The following is a 19,995-nucleotide window of genomic DNA, read 5'->3' as shown; positions in this document are numbered from 1 at the left end:
ATCTAGCCATAAATTAAAAACACACTTATTCTACGATTAAAAAGCAGGTACACTTAAATTGACTAAATGTTTTGGGACTTACGTACCCTCTCAGGAGGACAATAATTTTACAATACTTCAACCCCCTTTGAGGATACAGCCACTAACAATCTCAGTTGCTAATCTAAGCTACCAATAATAAAATATATATCTATTTACAAATCAGTCAACAAATCTAATTTTTTTAAAAATGCAATAATTAAATGAGAACTGACATTATTAAAAAGATCCTTCAGAGTTTTGGATTTGAATAGATATCCCTTTGTGATGGAATATTCAATGCAGTCAAGCAAGACATGCTTTGACTGTGATTCTTTCATCACAAGGGATGCAAAACGGAGGATCTACGCCTTTAAGCAAATATTCATGAGTATCTCTAGTATGGCCAATGCGACATCGCCGCATAATGACCTTCAAATCTGGACTGACAACCCAAGTAGGTGTAACCAATGTAGGGTTTTATTGCATGTAATTTATTAATACCTACTTGGGTGTCCTGACTTCTTCTGCATTAGATCGCGGATGTATGTTCTAATGCTGGCTTTGTTATCAGAGTATGGGATTAGAAGTGGTGTCACAGATTTGTTGAGTGCTGCCTTAGCAGCAAGATCGGCCATTGTATTCCCCAGAAATGCCAACGTGGCTGGGTATGTCGCATTGGCCAGTAGCAAGTTCATTGTACAATTCAAGATTTCTAATAAAAGCGGATGTTTGCAAGAAAGATTTTTAATAGCCCGAAGACACGAAAGAGAATCAGAAAAGATGATATATTGTTTATATTTCCATTGATGTTTATTAATATATTTAAGAGCTGTTAAGATGGCGTTTGCTTCTGCTGTGAAAATAGAGCTGTGGGTAGTCGAGAAGATAGTCTGTATCATGAACTGTAAATATAGATGTTTGTAACTAATTGCTAGTGTTTAAATTTGGGCATACATTCTACACTGTAAATTGTAAATAATATTGCCGTTGCCCATGTTTCAAAATTGTGAAGTTAAAGTATGTTTTAAAATGTAAATAATATTGCAAAGTTAAAATCGTTACATAAAACAATGCTTTTGATTGTGGCTGGGTGTGTATGGGTAAACTACCTGAACCAAACCAGGTGACAGCTATAGTCACTAAGGAGAATGGAAACAATCGCTCCTGGTGAAAATGTAATGCCAAAGAACTGTTCGAAAATGCAATCGGTCCCTTAAGAGAGTCAGATTGACAGTTACAGTGATTAAGAACACAAGAACAGTTTATTGCATGCATGGTTTAATGTAAAAGGCAATGCAGATTAAGACAGCTGATACATCACTTCATGTAAAACTGACAGACTATTTTAGAAAACACGTGAAAGGATCTTTTAGGAGACAATGCGTAGAAGTTGATTTCTTAACAATTATTTAGTTCTGTCTTAAATACATCATCTAATACATCGCAAATGATCGTGTGACATGTGACTGACGAGCAAGGCAATTAGGCTGCAAACGTGTATTTCCATAAAGCAGTTGTCCGCTGCTATGTTAGTGATGGCCAATATTTTGCCAAACGATGAAGTAAATGCTGCTGACGTCCAAATAAAATCGTCTTCATTATGCTATGAAGTCAATGAAGTAAATCTTGCAGATGTCTAAATTCTCTACATTATCTGTTCGGGTGAGAACCGTGGGACGGCATCAAACAACAAACAAACGATTATAACCGTTAGAACCCGTGTCCACATTTTTCACTGTGTGCTGAAATCAATTCTTAAATAAAAGGCCGTGGAAAGTATACGCCAGGTCCAAAATATCTGAACATGCACATGATGTTTACATTACAATGATAAGAATATATGCATTTTCGTAGAGGTCTTTGGCAACCAAAAATGTCAGTGAACAAAGACATTTCAATGGCCGAAGTGTTTCGATCGGAGTCGCACAATGGTCTCTGCTTTTATGGGAAACTTCTCCAAATATGATTTTGTTTGGCATAGGCTTTAGCATAACCATTTTGAAAGCCATATCTTTGGTTAAGTAATTCCATAGAATCGAAATGATGAAATTGTCTTCGTACGCAGCACATAGAAGATGTTTTGAACCAAACATCAACTTAATTTACCTAAGTATTTTTTGGAATTTTCCGTGACAAACCTTGTTATGCAGCATGCGGAAGACAGAATTATAATTGTCATTGTTTTGATAAATGATGAAGTGAGTTATTGGTGAGTGAACTTTTGTTATATTTATTTGAGCCATATCGGGACTAAACATTTAGTTTACATAACAAGTATATGAACTTTATATAGGATCCTATCATCAAATGACAGTGCAAATAACTACCTCAGATGTTGTTCAAAAATAGTAGGCAGTCATAAAAACATATCTCCATACTTGATAATGTAATACAGAAACGGGCTACAGGTCGCCAGCAACTACAAGCAGATGATCCAATAAGGGACCACAGGGCTGTACAGTGCCTTTGCTACCTGTGTGGACCCCAGCAAGATTTACATCATCCCTCTATCGGCGATTATCAGCAAAAATTGAAATATAAATTTGACGATAAAGATTGTTTGGGCAGGCTCAAAATCATGAGAGAAAGAATGCTCCATTGTACCTCAAAATGTATACAGCAAAGGCTGGAGCGGCTAGACTATTGCCAGAGATGAAGTAAAATATGACTTTTGGAACACTGAAAGCATTGTTATTGCCCTACGCCCTTCTGGAATATTTTGTGACGTTATATTTATGCATAGATACAATTATGAATCACATGAGGTGTTGCCGCTTTTATATTTCTCTCTATCTGAAAGGGAACGGAATGGGTTCTTTGACTATTTGGAACATTTATTTTGAGCATTCTGTATTGTGAATTGTGAAGAACACGACGTTTCGAAGTATTGTTGTACTCCTTATTACACTATTCCCACTCATCATATGAGTGAGTGAGTATGGTTCTACGCCGGTTTTAGCAATGTTCCAGCAATGTCACGGCAGAGGACACCAGAAATGGGCTTCACACATTGTACCCATGTGGGACATTGCACCCGAGTCTTCGGCGTGACGAGCGAACGCTTCCATCACTAGGCTACCCCATCGCCCACTCATCATGTGAAGGAATACTCAGAATACAGCAATCGACATCTCCGAAGTTCACATTTCGTTCAGATCATTGTTTGATGTCGGATAATCTATATACCTTAGGCTATACCTCTTGACCTAATTTGATCAGAAAGAGGCGGAGCGCAGCTGTGAATGTCTAACTCCAGCCTACAGGTTCTAACCTCTTATTTCACAAAAATGTCACCAATAATGAAGTCTAGCATTTGACATTTATTCATACATGCAATCTATCAGATCCACGTTTAGGGCTGAATGTATTGTCAGGACCACATTCAACGACCACTAATAATCGTTAAAACATCCTAAAACCGTTGTAACGAATTATGTATTAAAGCAATAATAAAACTACATTCGGTCGCTCAGTTATAACACGTATCCCATTTTGAAACATTTAGGAGTCCATACAATCAACATTATCTCATCACAAATGCTCCAGACTGAAAGGAAACAGACTTGACAGTGTTTACATAAACTATACAACCAGTTTTAACTGAAATTGCTGTTCACACTAAAACCTCATCTGAAATGTGTCAGCTTGTGAGAACAGTCCTAACGTCGACGTTCTTTGCACAAACCTATACGACTAGGCTCTTCTGTGGTACTTCATATGGTACTTCGGATCAGTTGGCCAAAGGAAGGTAATGGGGATGAAATCAACAAGAACATACATTGCACAAGTGAGTGAGTGAGTTTAAATGTATCGCCACATCGGCAATATGTCAGCCATATCGTGACGAGAACAATTAATTGTTTACATAGTAAGTAATGGTAAATTGTAAAACTCTGTCAACGAAGGACAGTAAAATAACTAGATTATCACAGATTATAATTAAAAACTAGCATGTCAAACTAAAAGATTTTAATTAAAGAAGACAATACAATATAAAACACGGGTTATAGATCGCCAACAACTAGCATCGCTCAAGACCTAACAGGCCAAATAAGTATAGTGGAATTTGTGTGACTGTAATCAGAGCAGATAATCAGTTGCCTTGTCTCCGCGATCATTTATTATTCATGCAGCAGTCAGCTTCGGCTGTCGGTGTGTTGCAAATGGAAATATCAACAGTCTTTGAATCAGATTAGATCAAGTAGGGCGCCATGTTCAAATAAACGATCTCCAGGCAGGTACTGCAAATTAAGAAGATACAAACACAATATGATCAAGTATAATCGATGTGCGATCTTGTTCTGAATATTATTTATTAAAATAACAATTTGACAGATGCGCAGTGTCTATGCAGTGGCGAGTTTCGTTTTATTTCATTATACGAGAGAATATGATACAACACATGCCAGTTTAATATTCAAAGGTAGTTATGCATGTGCGAGCATAACAGATTAAATACAAGCATATGTTCTTGTGCGTTCAGTTGGTTGATTGCTGGCCCGAGCCAGGATCAGCTATTTACAGGCCGCTGTCACACGGGATACTCTTGAATGAGAGGATAAAGAACGAATAATCAAACATCACATAAATCACCAGTTATCCGAGCTGAAAAATAAATTTTCTGAAACCAAACTAAAACGCATTTATGTCTTTATTCATATACAAAACAGATATGTTTGAATTTCTGTCTTGTTTATATTTAATGCACTTAAAATCATTTGGTTGTTTACGACGCGACGGTGATGGATCTGCTGGTCAGGTTAACTGACTGGGATGACCGTATTTTGCTCACACGGCAATGGATGTTTCGTATTTTCCGGTAGCTTCAGCCTTGGTGACTCATGCCATAAGTTTTAAATCACAATCGGGCAAGCTATTTCTACAATACTGTCAAAGACTATATATATAGTTTCAGTTTAATTCACTATTTTGTCTTCTGCCATAAGTTCCCACTTTTGTTCAGGTGAACGATTCACTTGGCAATTGTTTGATCGGCATTCTAGAAGTTGGAGGGGCGGTGGGTAGCCTAGTGGTTATAGCGTTGGCTCGTCACGCCGAAGACCCGGGTTCGATTCCCCACATGAGCACAATGTGTTAAGCCCATTTCTGGTGTCCCCGCCGTGATATTGCTGGAATATTGCTAAAAGCGGCGTAAAACTAAACTCAGTCAGTCAGTCTAGAAGTTGGAAAGTCAATAACGTTTTATCTTGATGAAGTGTAAGAATCAGAAACGAAAGGTCTCCCTACGCATTAAGGAAGAAGCTGTTGTCAATAATGTAATATTAGTTAATTTGCTTGTCTTTGCATTGTTTTCACACGGTTGTCACACTTCATCACACAGTGATACTGAAACTCATTGTTATGATATTGTCGGGAATAGCAAATATTTCTTGAGATTATGGAATGGGTCGCTGCAAGTGTTAGGTACAGGAATGCATGTCCCAGAAACATGCATTCCTGATTCCGGGACAGGAATGCATGTCCCGAGTCACTGTGGCGTAAAATAATAGAATAAAATGCACATAAAATTCTTCGGTTATAATCCAGCACCTCTCCGGCAGAATTTACACTTGGTGTACATGTAAGAAATGCATGGGGCGTAGGAAATAAAGAACTTGGGCTAACGCCTTACCAATACTATCATTTTGCAGCTTGGGTAGTAACAGGTTAGCACTTAAGTAACAGGGAAATGCCATGCAGTCTTCTTTGCTTCTCTCGTAATGACAGCTATCTAAACACGGAAGCAGAACCTGAAGCTTCTGATATAATCGGAATTTCGAAACATACCATGCTTTAAGCAGAACTTTCCATTTGAATATGGAAAGGGTGTTGTTGGATATATGTATTTATTATTTGTTATGTTTGTTCTCAAAACATACCAGAAAGAATTTCGGTGTCTTAGATATTGGAGATTTTCATTCGTATAATACAGTTTCCTGCCTAACAGATTTGCCACATATAACAAAGGCCAATCTCTCTTTAACAGTCGTCACAATTAGTTTTGTTCCTCGTCAGTGGTCTCCATATATCCATGAGTGGATTCCCAACACCTTAGAGTAAGTTGTTGATGCATATCGTCGTATTCAAATTACTGGAATTGTCTGGACGGAATTATTTACAGGCCTGCGCCGTGTGGTTTGATTATTACTGATCGACACCAAAGTAATAAATAAACCCTTGTGTAATAGCCCACTTATTCCTTCCGAGGGCCGGAAACGTGTTTGCAAACCGTTCCATCTTGTGTAACGGAATCCGTAGAGGTGATAACTATCAGAACACAGTAAAGGGTAATGTCCCTGTAATTGGTTATTTGAGATCAGGAAGGAACTATGTATTATATAGGCACATGGATATCTGCATCTTTGTTTAATAGGCAGGATAATATCCTGTTTTCATCAGACAACATACGTTCACATAAGTTCACATACGTTGAGCTCTGTTTAAACTCGCATCCAACGAGACCAAGCACTCACTCACTCACTCATTAATCCTATCACCCACAATACACTGCTGAAAGGGTATCAAATAAAAGTTGGCATCCTGATGAAAACATTTGTCGCAGACCCTGTCGCGGCCAGCTTGTAATGGCTCTTGTAATGAGAGTGTGCCTTCGCAATCCATCACATAATATGTTCAGATTCGTCAAAGCGACTCTTGTGAACTTCTTAGGAATATTGATATGGTTTTGCCTTTCCCATGATATTTATTGTACAAGTATTCTTGAAGCTTAGTGGTGTAGAACATAACGCCTTCCGTAAGAGTGGTGAGGAGTGAGTTAAGATTTAAAGTCAAATCGACAGTATTTCAGCCATATCGTGACTATGAAAGTTGTAAAATGTATAAATGAATAAAAAAGACTAAGACAATTAAGTTACCTGTCTGCAAAGACAGTAAAAATAACTAGAATATCACATATATAAATGTAAACTCGTATGAAAAATCTAAAACATTTATGAAACACAATACAATATAGAAACTGGCAATAGATTGCCAACAACAGAAGGTAGATCATCATACTAGGGACCATTGGGACTTACGGCACTTTTGCTACCTGCATGGACCTCAAGCTGGATTTACATCATCCCTTTAGCTGTTGGCAGTTTGGACAAGTCCAGCAATTAAGTTAAATGAACAAATATTCTACGATCCTTCCATACAATACATGTTAATTGGTAAGACTTTCAATTTTCAGTGAATCAAATATAGGTGCAAAATACTCTGAAATTTGATTTTAAAACCTAGCTCATATAGTATGACATGTTTACCCCTTTTGCAAAACAGCTAGATACTTTTTTAACTCTTTTTGTGATACTCTCGTTATTTAACAGTCTGTCGATGATTGGTTATTTAACTACTTGTATGTATAGTGTATGTACAACGTTTTTCGTCACTATATGGCTGAAATATTGCCGAGGTGACGTTAAATTTTAACTCACTCACTCACTTTTGCAAACACCTAGTTCAATCACAGATTTTAAGTGATCCATTTGTCTCGGTTTGACAACTATTTACCCCCATCAAACAGTTGTTGGTTGGTTGGTTTGTTGTTTAACGCCACATTCAGCAATATTCCAGCTATATGGCGTTGGTCTGTAAATAATCGAGTCTGAGGTCAGACAATCCAGTGATCAACATCATGGGCATAGTTTCATGCAATTGGGATACGATGACATTTGTCATTTAAGTCAGCAAACCTTACCAGCCGATCCTGTTAGTCGCCTCTAGCATGGGTTCCTGATGATCAATTCTCACTGGGATCTTCAGGGGTTTCCCACCAAACGGAATTTGTTTCTAAGAATAGTCAAAAGTGGGTATTTGTGCAGTGAGTGAGTGAGTTAATATTTAGCGTCACATCGGCAATATTTCAGCCATATCGTGACTAGAATAATTCAATTTACATCCATATTAAAATCAATAAATTTAAAACGTAAAAACCTGTCACCGAAGGACCGAAGGACATCACCGATATAAATTTAAAACGAGTACGCTATCGTAAAACTAAATCACTATAGACGATACAAAATAAAACCGGGCTATAAGATCACCAACAACTGAAGGTAGATCACCACACTTGGGTCCATAGGGACTTACAGTACTTTTGCTACCTGCATGGGCCCTAGTTGGATTTGCACTATCCCGTCAGCTGCTGGCGATTGTGCTGAGTTTCCGCCATCATTTAAAAACAACAAATATTCTACGATTAAAAGTTTGGTAGAGCTTAATTCACCCTGATGTTTTGGGACTTACGTACCTGCAGTGACGCTTTATCTATTTCATAAACTGTCTTCATATTTCATAAACTGTCTTCTTCTTGTAATGCTTTGGATGTGGTTTTCGCACGTATCAGTTAAGTTAAACGAGGCCAGTCACATTGACTTGTCATGTGCTGGAATCCATGGGTTGGCTCTATCATAGATAGAGATGTATCGATTAAGTTTAACCTTGACATGTCCAGCGTAAACTGCATGTTCCCTGGTGGCGATCATCCGGGAATAAACATGATAGCACCATGCGTGGCATATCGTGACAGAACGTAATGCCCACGGAAATGTGATTCCCAGCAAGTAACAGCGTTTCATGCTGAATTTGGGGATCACCTTCCAAGTAATTAGGATAAACAAGCGAAAGAAATCCGTCAGTGAACCAGGGTTTCTAGATCGTCCGTGGCTGACGAGGGACGTCAAATTGATATCAGGCTGGTTGAAAAAAGCTACAAAAATGTTTCGTTAGCATGCAACGATTCGTGCACGCTATACAGATTGAGCAAATGGTGAAGGGTACGAATAACAAGTCGTGTGTGAACTACATTTTCTGACTGATATTACAATTACGCAAAACAGAGATAACCCGATTAGTGATCCACCTCAACGCGTACAGATATGATGACAAATAATTAAAATGGTTGCCATTAAAACGGACTGATCGCCAAGAATGAGAAGAGAGAGGCAGTGATAGATCGAGAAAAGATCCACGCCTTTCCGTACGATAACAAATATTAAACCTAATCACATATTATAACAGCTTGATCTCCAAGCAGTGAGAATAGTGTAGCCCATTTCTTTATGTTAATTCCGACAGAGTCAAACTGATGTGGAATGAATCATGGCACTAATTAAATAAGATCTATAATCAGCGTGACGAGGATTCGAACCAATATCTGGTGACAAAACTCCTCTCAGATATGTGGATCACCCATTCACCCTCAGAAGAGAGACAAAAGATATGTGAACGTGTCTGTGAACCTAATACTTGACTATGGCGATATGGATGCCGGAAAACCAATAATTGACTTTACACATTGTGCCAGTCTTGGGAATCGCATCCACCACGTCAACAGCTTGAGTGGTAAATACTATAAGCACGAGCCTATCACACAAATTTCTCCCTGAAATCGCTGACATCGCTTATGTTACTACACACCCACTAGGGCTATCAGTCCCATACCATACCGTGCCATTAACTCGACGAATCATCTTTCAAACGTTTAGTTGGCGATTACCATATGATCACTCTATAGATTACGATGTTTCGTGACATAATATCTTCAGTTATCTAGTATATTTTGTGTCAATGTGCAGTAACTGTGTACCCCATGTTCCTAAAAATATAATGTAAAGCTGCATACAGTGTGTATATCGTTTGAAAAAAACATTATTTTGCAAAGAAAACAGGAATCTATCAAGATCAAATGCCTTCTTCAGAAATCCACAAGAACACATTAATTCTAATATTAAAGCATTGTCGTTGCTGAAATTGTTATATAATTATCTTTAAAGACATTAATCTCCTCATTATAACGTTTTTTCCAATCATGTCCAAGCCAGATGACAGACATAGTCACGAAGGAGGAAGAAAACATCCACTTGTGATGGAAAATGCCAAAGAACAAGTGCTCGTTACCACAAAGGCTCCCACAAGAGAGCTGGGTTGACAGACACGAGAACAAGTTATTTCATGCATAGTTCAGTGTATTAGGCAGCTACTACATCACACCACCTTAAAACTGACAGATTCCTTTAGAACATTCATGACGGAACACTTAGTTTGGAATAAAGTTTCTCTGAGACTGTTCTTTCTGGAATGATTTGGTTCTTGCAGTAAACATTCAATACTCTGCAAAGAACCGCATGTGGGAAACGATGAGACAAAAGCTTATGATCATGATAAAATATCTGCGAAAAGAAGAGGCAATTTGAGGTTGAGTGATTTTCACAGATGGTTACAACAATATTAGGTTCTATGGTCTGATTGTATATCTACTTCTACAGTATGTGTGAAAACATAACATTAGTTTTTGTCTGTATGCAGCCATAAGATATTGCAAATGATATCCTCACCTCAAACTGTTAGTGATACGGTAAAGCAAAACAAACACTTAATTTCATTCCATGTGAACTTTGGAACAAAAATCAATTTTTTTTATCTGCCTGATGTCAGACTTCAAAGAACATGATGAGAACGTTCTGCATGAATACTACATGGATATTGTTGTGATTTGTCCTTACACCGCGTGTATTGTGCAGATCGTTGAACTTCAATAAATGATCCACAGTGCAATGGATAATAAAGAAGTGTTTACACCCGTGCGGGGTCACAAGTACGGTGTGTCTGCATGTTAACTATATTTGTACATCCCTATGTTCGTACCGAGGTTCCACGATTTATATTTCTAGTTTGTCACAGTGAATTGTATCTGCATTGCACAAAAAGCCAGCGTAAAAGTTCACCCAGACACGATCACACCCCCGAAACGAACATTTCAAAGTTTTCTCAAGAGTGACAAAAAATATGTCCCAATAGCATCTCTGTCTGTGTTTAGGGATGAGTAGTTACATTTTTACCTGGAGCATTAACTAAACACATTGACCGTGACAGTGAAACAGCGTATTATCACACTTTCTGTAACGTTTCACAGGTTTTAGAAACATCACACAATATTTATGTCTCATTTATGACAATGACATTAATGTTTGGTAACTATACAGTTGTTCTCTGCTTGTATCCCGTGGGTTGACGCTGCGAACTGGCATATAGACAGATTTAAAAAGAGAGGAGGCAGTGATATCTGGTATCACTGATAGTACCAATGCAAATCGATTTCCAGTTTGACGTAAGTCCGAGGAAGGAGCATATATCTTTCCCTGGTGTTTACAGCGCAACTGCTGTTTGTGAGAAAGGACATTAATTATAAGGCTGGAGACAGTTGTCTAACTGATAAAAGTATATTTGCAATTCCCAACGGCTGTGTTCTACGTCCATTATCAAGAATCTGCAGACATGTTTGACACGCACATGTTCTTGTAAAGTGTTTACATGTTGACATCCTGGACTGGAAACATGTCAACCTATTGAACAGCATGTCTTCTTAGTATTACTCATAGTTCATGTATGTAACAAGGCAGCCATCCTGTGTTTTGTATTAAGTACATCTGTTTTAAGGTTATACCAATCGAGACAAATCTAAAACTTTAATAAGCGTACATGTGCAATATTTCATTTCGAAATAGTGATTATACTGATAGTATTACAAAATTATTGTATAACACTCTAGTGAGTGAGTTATTATTTAGCGTCGGCAATATTTCAGCCATATCGTGACGAGAACAATCTAGTTTATATCAATATGAAAATAAAGTTAGAACATAAAAACTTGTCACCGAAGGACAGTAAAAATACTAGTGTATCACAGCTATATAAATTTAAAACTAGTACGCCATCGTAAAATTAAATCACTGAACTGTACAAAATAAAAACGGGCTATAGATCACCAACAACCGAAGGTATAACACTATAGACTATTAAAAACCCAAAGTATTTACATTATTGATTGGCAACAAGCCAGCATTGTGTCTTGAAATGAACCATTTGCAGAAAAGCACAGAAACAAAACATTCAACTCCTTCCACCTACAATGGAAATATCTACTGAGAACATTGCCATCGCCCAGTGTTCTGCAATATAGGCCACACTCTATATCTGAGAGTTGTAGCTGATGAATAACTCTATCACTGTCAGACGAAGTGTAACATAGATTCACTACGTATACAAATTATATTGAGTCGAAGGTGAAATACTGCCCATTGTACTAAAATTCACTCACTCACCCCTAAGTCATAAGACAAGTACATTCGTTTAACACGCTGTGAAGCAACGGCGGGATCGAAACATCGACTTTCACCCCTCGCCACATTCAGCTTAAATTATATGTGTTATGTAAACGTAGAAAGGTTACATGGAACCACAATATGACAATGTGCTCTTGGTTAAATACAAATCAATATTTGAAATTAAACATTAAAATTGCTGCTAATGTTGCGTTGTTGAGGGTCTGCACTTTGGTTAATTTAGACTTGTTTTGCAAGGACGACAACACGACAGTGATGCTTCAAGCTATAGGATTCCATACATACCTCACCACAACATCGACAGTCTTTGCACTAATATATACGGTCGAACTACTGACATATTTTGTAGTCCTTCCGATGGTCGGTCTCATCAGTTTGCCAATCGCCATTAATCAGAATCTTATGTTGAAACTAAGTCATTATACACGAACTAACAAACACTATTTCATGATGGTATACATGTGATTTCTACATTGTTACACAGGACCAAATATCATTGTTCAGGATCTGACTTACTTAACATTTATGTGTCTCATTCATACATTATTCACACAGTCATCTGTCGATTGTCGGTTTGCTACAAATTGAAATATCAACAATCTCCTTTCTAATAGAATATCAGCTGGCATTTTGCACCAAACAGAGTCTGACAATGCTAATTGGGGAGATTCTACAGCACAGATGGACGATGATGAATAGAAGTCGTGCTTGCTCTATTATAGTATTATTGATGCTGCAATTTATCACATGAGGCTTAATGTTAAAGTATGCCTTTTCGCAATATCGCATTCCATTATATTTCATCTTAACAGAGAACATGATCAAAATCAAAATCTGTTTGTCTCTAAAATCAGTAGTCACCTTAAAACGATGTGCTGATAAAAGTCGCCACTAAGTGTAGGGTCCATAGTACACCTTGATCATGACATTGTGCTTCAGTATCACTTTCACATATTGATATATGGTGTTAGTGAATTGGTGAACAGCCCACACACCACAGTCAGTCACGTAATGACACCAAACGTACAGTCAGTTCTTCACCTGAAAAACACATTGGCATATGATGCTGGTCAAAGGTGGTAATAGCATAGGGTGGGAATTGGTCATCGATGCTTTAAATTTGAAATGATTGAAATCACTACTTATTTCAACATTTTTTTATGTGTTTCATGTGTTTCACGTAGCCACCAAATTCTGAACATAGGTCGGTCGGTCGGGGAAAAACAAATTAATAAAGACGAAATTATCCGAATAATGTTCTTGACTCTCATTTATTGTAATTCTTGTACTTCTTTGGACTTTTGGCAGCGACTGATTAAAACATTTTAGATAGATAAACATTTTATATGACATTGTATTGTAAATGGCAATCGGGCAAGCTATTGCTAGAGAGGTTTCAAAGGACTCCTACTCAAAAGTGTACATGCAATTCCCCATTTTGTCTCGAACCATGTTATTAACGTGTTGATTTTTTTGAACAATTAGCTTGACAATTGGTTGATCGGCATTCCAGAAGTTGAAACTAAAAAAACCCGCTTTAGCTTTCGAAACTATGCAATACAACACAAGCTATTATCGATTATGTAATCTTCGTTAATGTTCTTGTCTTTGCTTTGCTTTCTGCCGGTTGGCACTACTAATCAAGTAGTGATACTTTAACTAATTGTTATGATTTTGTTCGAATAGCAAATATTTATTTAAATTATGGAAAGGGTTTGTTACTTTAAGTGTTAGGTACTGGAATGCATGGCGTCAATGTGGCGTGCAAGATCAAATAAAATACATGCATGTAAAATAGCTTTAGTTATAATATACTTCCATGACATAATTACGTAATGAATATAATATACTTCCATGACATAATTACGTAATGAATATAATCTGTTATTCACCGTCACTCGATAGTTATTGTCTAATTATTCCTTCTAAAGGGATGAAACGTGTCTACTCCCTGTAATTGGTTATATGAGATCGTCGCATAATGACCTGTTCAAATCTGGACTGACAACCCAAGTAGGTGTAACCGATAGTTGGTTTAATTGCATGTAACTTATTTATACCTACTTGGGTGTCCCACTTCTTCTGCATCAGATCACGGATGTATGATCTAATGGTAGCTTTGTAATCGGAGTATGGGATAAGAAGTGGTGTCATAGATTTGTTGAGTGCTGCCTTGGCAGCAAGATCGGCCATTGTGTTACCAGAAATGCCAACGTGGCTTGGTAACCAACAAAAAACGATGTCGCATTGGCCAGTAGCAAGTTCATTATATAATTCAATAATTTCTATTAAAAGTGGATGTTTACACGATAAGTTTTTAATAGCCTGAAGACAAGAAAGAGAGTCTGAAAAAATGATATATTGTTTTTATTTAGGGTTTTTATTAATATATTTTAAGGCTGTGAATATGGTGTTAGCTTCTGCAGTGTTACCCGGCAATCGAGAAGATACTGTTCTGGATCCAATGACATTTAGTCTTTTGAAGGCTGCTCTCATTACAAGAGCCATTTCAAGCGGTCAGTGACAGGATCTGAGACAAATGTTTCCGTCAGGATACCAGGTTTCATTAGCTATCCTGTTAGCAGTGTTTTGTGTGTGATAGCATTAATAAGTGAGTGACAGACACCTATTATTTTCTGGCACTTCCTTCCCAAGGCTGGGTTCGTTAAATGCCAGTTTTAACAGAGCTGAACATATGCGGCTCCAGACAATGAATACTGTCTGATGAAACCGGGATATTTTCCTGTTTATTAAACAATGCAAAGATACATGTGCCTATATAAGACGGACTTCCTTCCGGATGTCAAATAACCAATTACAGGGACATTACCTCTTGAGTCTGGGTTTCTTTTTAGTGTTGTGATAATTATCTCTTGAAAGGATTCCTTTACACAAGATGGAACGCTGAGTAGACACGTGTCCGGACTTTGGAAGGAATAAGTGTGTTATTAGTTCCACTTGGTTTTGTTTCTTTGGTGTTTGTCAGCAATAGTCAGCAATAATCTAGCTAGATGGCATTGTGTCATCATAGATTGCGAAGGTCTGTAAATAATCGAGTCCAGACAATCCAGTTATTGACATCGTAAGCATTGCCATACGGAGATATGCATCAACCACATCCACTAAGGTGTTGGGGACCAGATCATGGATATATGGATACGGCTGACGACGAACAAAAACTACTTCTGCTAATTGTGAAAGAAAGTTTGACCACTGTTTGGTGTGGCAAAAATATTAGTCGGGAAAATAGGAAATCTAAGACTACGATTTTTTCTTTTGTAATTTTTAAGAATAAACAAAACAATTGTACTAATGAATTAGTAAATACATACATCCAACAACACCCTTTCCATATTCAAATGAATTTCCTACTGAAAGCATAGTGTGTAGCGATTCGAATTATATCATTAAAGTCAGTGTGTGCATTATATTCAGACTGATACAATTACAAGAAAAGCAAGAAGACTAGGTGAACATTTTTCTATTTACAAACATTGTACTACCTGGGTAGTAAAATAGCAGTTTTGGTATGATAATCGCTCGTTGTGTGTAGGCACGGTTCTCGATTTCTTACATGGATGCAAAGTGTAAATTCTACCGTGTAGGTGCTCGATTATAACGCTTTTTTAACATGCATGTTTCATTTGTTCGGGAACGTATCGTTTCTGTGACGTGCATTCCACTCCATGACACTTAAAGGGACCAACCCTTTTCATAATCTACATAAATACATGCTAACCCAACAATATCTTAACAATGAGTTTAAGTATCATTATTTAATAATAATAATAATTGATTTATAGAGCGCCTATTTCCAAAAGATATTGCTCAATGGCGCTATCAAGAGAAAAGATTGTAGACAATGTCTATGGAAAAGAGAGTTTGAACAGATGAGTTGTGAGGCTGTGTAAGCAGTAGGGAGTTTGACGAGCGGAGCAATCGGCTTGGAACATGGAGATGAATGAGGCTTTTAAGATATTGAGAAAACATATTTTCATAGATGCAGCTGTGTGTAAGAAGAAGAAGAAGTTTGTATTGAATTCTGCTTGATACAGGAAGCCAGTGAAGAGTTTGGAGGATAGGTGTCACAGTTTGGTAGCGTGGTGCACGGGCAACAACACGGGCGGCTGAATTCTGAATCCGTTGGAGTTGTGAAAGGAGAGCTGCTGAGGAATGTTGTAATAGAGGGAGTTGCAGTAATCAAGTTTAGAGAGAACAAGGCTGGTCGTTAGAAGCTGGGCGGTGTTGAAGTCTAAGAGGGTTCGGATCTTGCTAATATTGAAGATATGGTAGAAGCATCCTTTGCTGAGTGATTTGATTTGATTTTCTAATGACATTGTTGATTGAAAGATGACACCAAGATTTTTTGCAGAGTCGGACTGCGTGATAACATCTTGTCCAATTTCAAGACATAAACTGTCAGGCACTTTGGAAAGTTGATGCCTGGATCCGATGGTTAAGAACTCAGTCTTTGTGTCATTCAATTTCAGAAAGTTCAAGGTCATCCAGTCTCTTATTTCAGCAATACATTGTTGTATCTCCAGTGCACAACCTTGAGCAAGGTTAGGCTCCGCTGACAGATATAACTGATTGTCATCAGCATAAAGATGAAATTTCAGTGAGTGCTTTCGGACAATGTCACCAATGGGAAGAAATTGATAAACAATGCTAAAGCAAGCAAATAACAGTTCCTTGATCATTGCACAATCATTGCGGTTTAGATTCTGACACCTGTCGGTTTCGATTTTATCAAGATAAAACGTTATTGATTTTCCAACTTCAAGAATGCTGATCAAACAACTACTGGCAAGTAAAAATGTATTTGTATATGTAATGCACACACTGTATCACATTCTCTTGTAGAATTAAATAATGCGTAACTCGCCACTGCACATCTGACAAATTGTTATTGCAATAAAACACATTCAGAACAAGATCATAATTCGATTAAACTTGATCATATGTTTCTTCATAATTTGCAGTCCCTGCCCAGAGATCGTTTATTAAGCAAAAATATCATTTTATATGATCACATAATGGCATATGATGTATCACATTCTCTCGTATAATGAAATACAGCGAAACTCGCCACTGCATAGACACTGCGCATCTGACAAATTGTTATTTCAATAAATAACATTCAGAGCAAGATCATAATTCGATTATACTTGATCATATTGTGTTTGCTTTTTCATAATTTGCAGTCCCTGCCTAGAGATCATTTATTGGAACAAGGCGGCCAACTTGGTCTTATCAGTTTCACCTACTGTTAATCTTTCAATTGAAACAAACCGACAGTTCACAGGAGACTGCATGAATAATAAATGAGCTTTGCGATATGGCAATCATAAGTTGGCCCGATCCTTAATACTGATTATCTACCCTGATTATTATCACACAAATTCCACCATCCACTGTGCCAGTTGGCCTGCTAAACCTTGAGCGAGCTAGTATCCTGTTGATAGAATCCCCATTATTGTCCTTTCAACAATCGATCAGAAGCACCAAACAGTTCAGACAGTAGCATAGATAGAACACACACAGGAATTACTAACAAACTTCTATGACCTCCTTACGTAAACACAACGTACATAGGACATTTGTGGAGAAAAACTTTCTACCTACTACACTAACTATTCCATAAACGGTTCCTATCTTTCATTCCGGTCATGTTTGGCATATATCTACATTTATACATATTTTGATATGAACTGTCCTGCATGTCGATCACAAGAGATTAGGTAAATCGGACTTTGTAAACATTTCCATTTCTTCTGTCATTTTTTAAATTCACAATAGATTATCGCATTATTCAGTAATATTTAAGCTTCTTAAGCAGTCTGAGGTATATATTTGTGTCTGTGATCCCTTCCATCTTTCTTGTGCAAGGGTATAAACGTCTGTGGTTATGACTATTTAACACACCTATCTATGAATCTGACATCTACAAGGTTGCAGACACAAGTCAAGCATTTCTCATTCATATCAATTGGAAATATGTCATGTCACTTCTTGGGATCCAGACATTGATACGCCTAAGTGCGCGTCAGTGTGAAAGGACAGAACACACATCCCATAAGATCAACAGTACCTGAATGAGATTGGTCAACGATAACCCTGGTTATAATTGCGTGCGGATCGTTAAAACCGCTTAAGCTTAATGAAAAGTATTGAAATAGGTATTAGATGTGGATATTATCTTAACATGTTCTAGCCCCTGTCAGACGTCTCAGTTATGCCTGACACCATTAAGCTGCAATTCTTAGACGAGTGCACAAGTTTTACATTCACATCTTTGTATATCTGAATATCTCATCGTTCTATATGTTTATACAAGTATTGATCTCACTCATTTCCAAATTTGATGCATCTATGACAAACAAATGTCCCATGCGATTGCCCACTTTGACCAGTAAAATTGATATGTCAATAGGTTTTTGAAGTGAAGAACTGACTGACCTTGGAATGCCATTACGTCCGTGACTCGTGTCACAGTGGTGCAGGATCTCCTCACCAACTCACGAACACCGTATATATTTTGTGTTGATTCTAAAGCATATCAAGATGTAGTCGCTGACCACGATTCTCAGCAAGATGTAGACACTGTGGTACATTGGCCTCTGCTCTTTTTAATCAGGGATTTTAATCAGCACGTCGCTTAACGGTGATTAGATTACAAACAGATTTTGATGTTCAGAACTTCTCCCAAACTAACGGGATCACAGTGGAGATGAACATCTAGAAATAGTTCAAAACCAATATGTGTTCACGACTCTTTTCTTACTTTTGCTGTTAAATAATTGAATAGCATTGGAAATGAAAATGACATTGACGAATGTACTCTGTTAAGATAATATATAATGGAATCCTTATCTGATAAATTGTAGTTTCATTAAATACCATAACAGAGCAAACACGACTTCTGCTATTCATTATCATCTAACTGTGCAATAGAATCTCCCCAATTTGCAGTCTCAGAATATGTTTGATGCAAAACTGACTGTTGATAATTCATTACAAAGGAGTGACCTACTGAATCTAATCTGTTTCACAGACTGCTGATATTTCAATTTGCTGCAATCCTTTGACAGTCGACAGATGACTGTGTGAATAATATATGAACATGAGACACACCAATGCCACGTTGGTCAGATCCTTAACACATGACATTTTGTCTTGTGTAACAATTTAGAAATCACATTAATGTCATCCATTATGAGATCCCCCTTGTTAGTTCTTGTATAATAAAACCCAACTCACTCACTCTTGTATGATATCATAAGGGATAAATATTTCAATGTGAAAACAGTTAAGGATTTATTTACCACTTTTAATTTTCATTTAATTATTGTTTTTAAAACGCATTGATTTAATTGGTGAATTTTAATTAAGATGTTGAATAAATAGATGTTTTTTATCATTGATAGTTTAGATTGGTAACTTAAATTGTTAGAGACTGTACCCTCAAAGGGGATTGAAGTATTGTAAAATTATTGTTCTCCTGAGAGGGTACGTAAATCCCAAAACCTTCAAAGTTAAATTTAGACTTATCAGATTTTTAAAATGTAGTATTTTTGTTATTTTAACGGTCGGTTAAATTTCCTACAGTCGCCAGTGGCTGAAGGGACGGTGTAAATCCAACTAGGGCCCATGCAGGTAGCAAAAACACTGTAAGTCCCCAAGGTTCCTAGTTTGGTGATCTGCCTTAAGCTGTAGGGGACCTATAGCCCGTTTTTATATTGTATTGTCTTCGTAAATAAAATAGTTTTACGTGTACATGCTCGTTTTAGAATCCATCTGTGATACTCTAGTTATTTTACAGTCCTTCGATGACATATTATTTAGCAAC

The sequence above is a fragment of the Haliotis rubra genome, unplaced genomic scaffold, assembly GCF_003918875.1.
Source record: "Haliotis rubra isolate DU_JTF1 unplaced genomic scaffold, ASM391887v1 Scf969, whole genome shotgun sequence".
Classification (NCBI taxonomy): Eukaryota; Metazoa; Mollusca; class Gastropoda; order Lepetellida; family Haliotidae; genus Haliotis; species Haliotis rubra.
The sequence above is the reverse complement of the archived record's forward strand: the minus strand, read 5'-3'. Positions refer to the sequence as shown.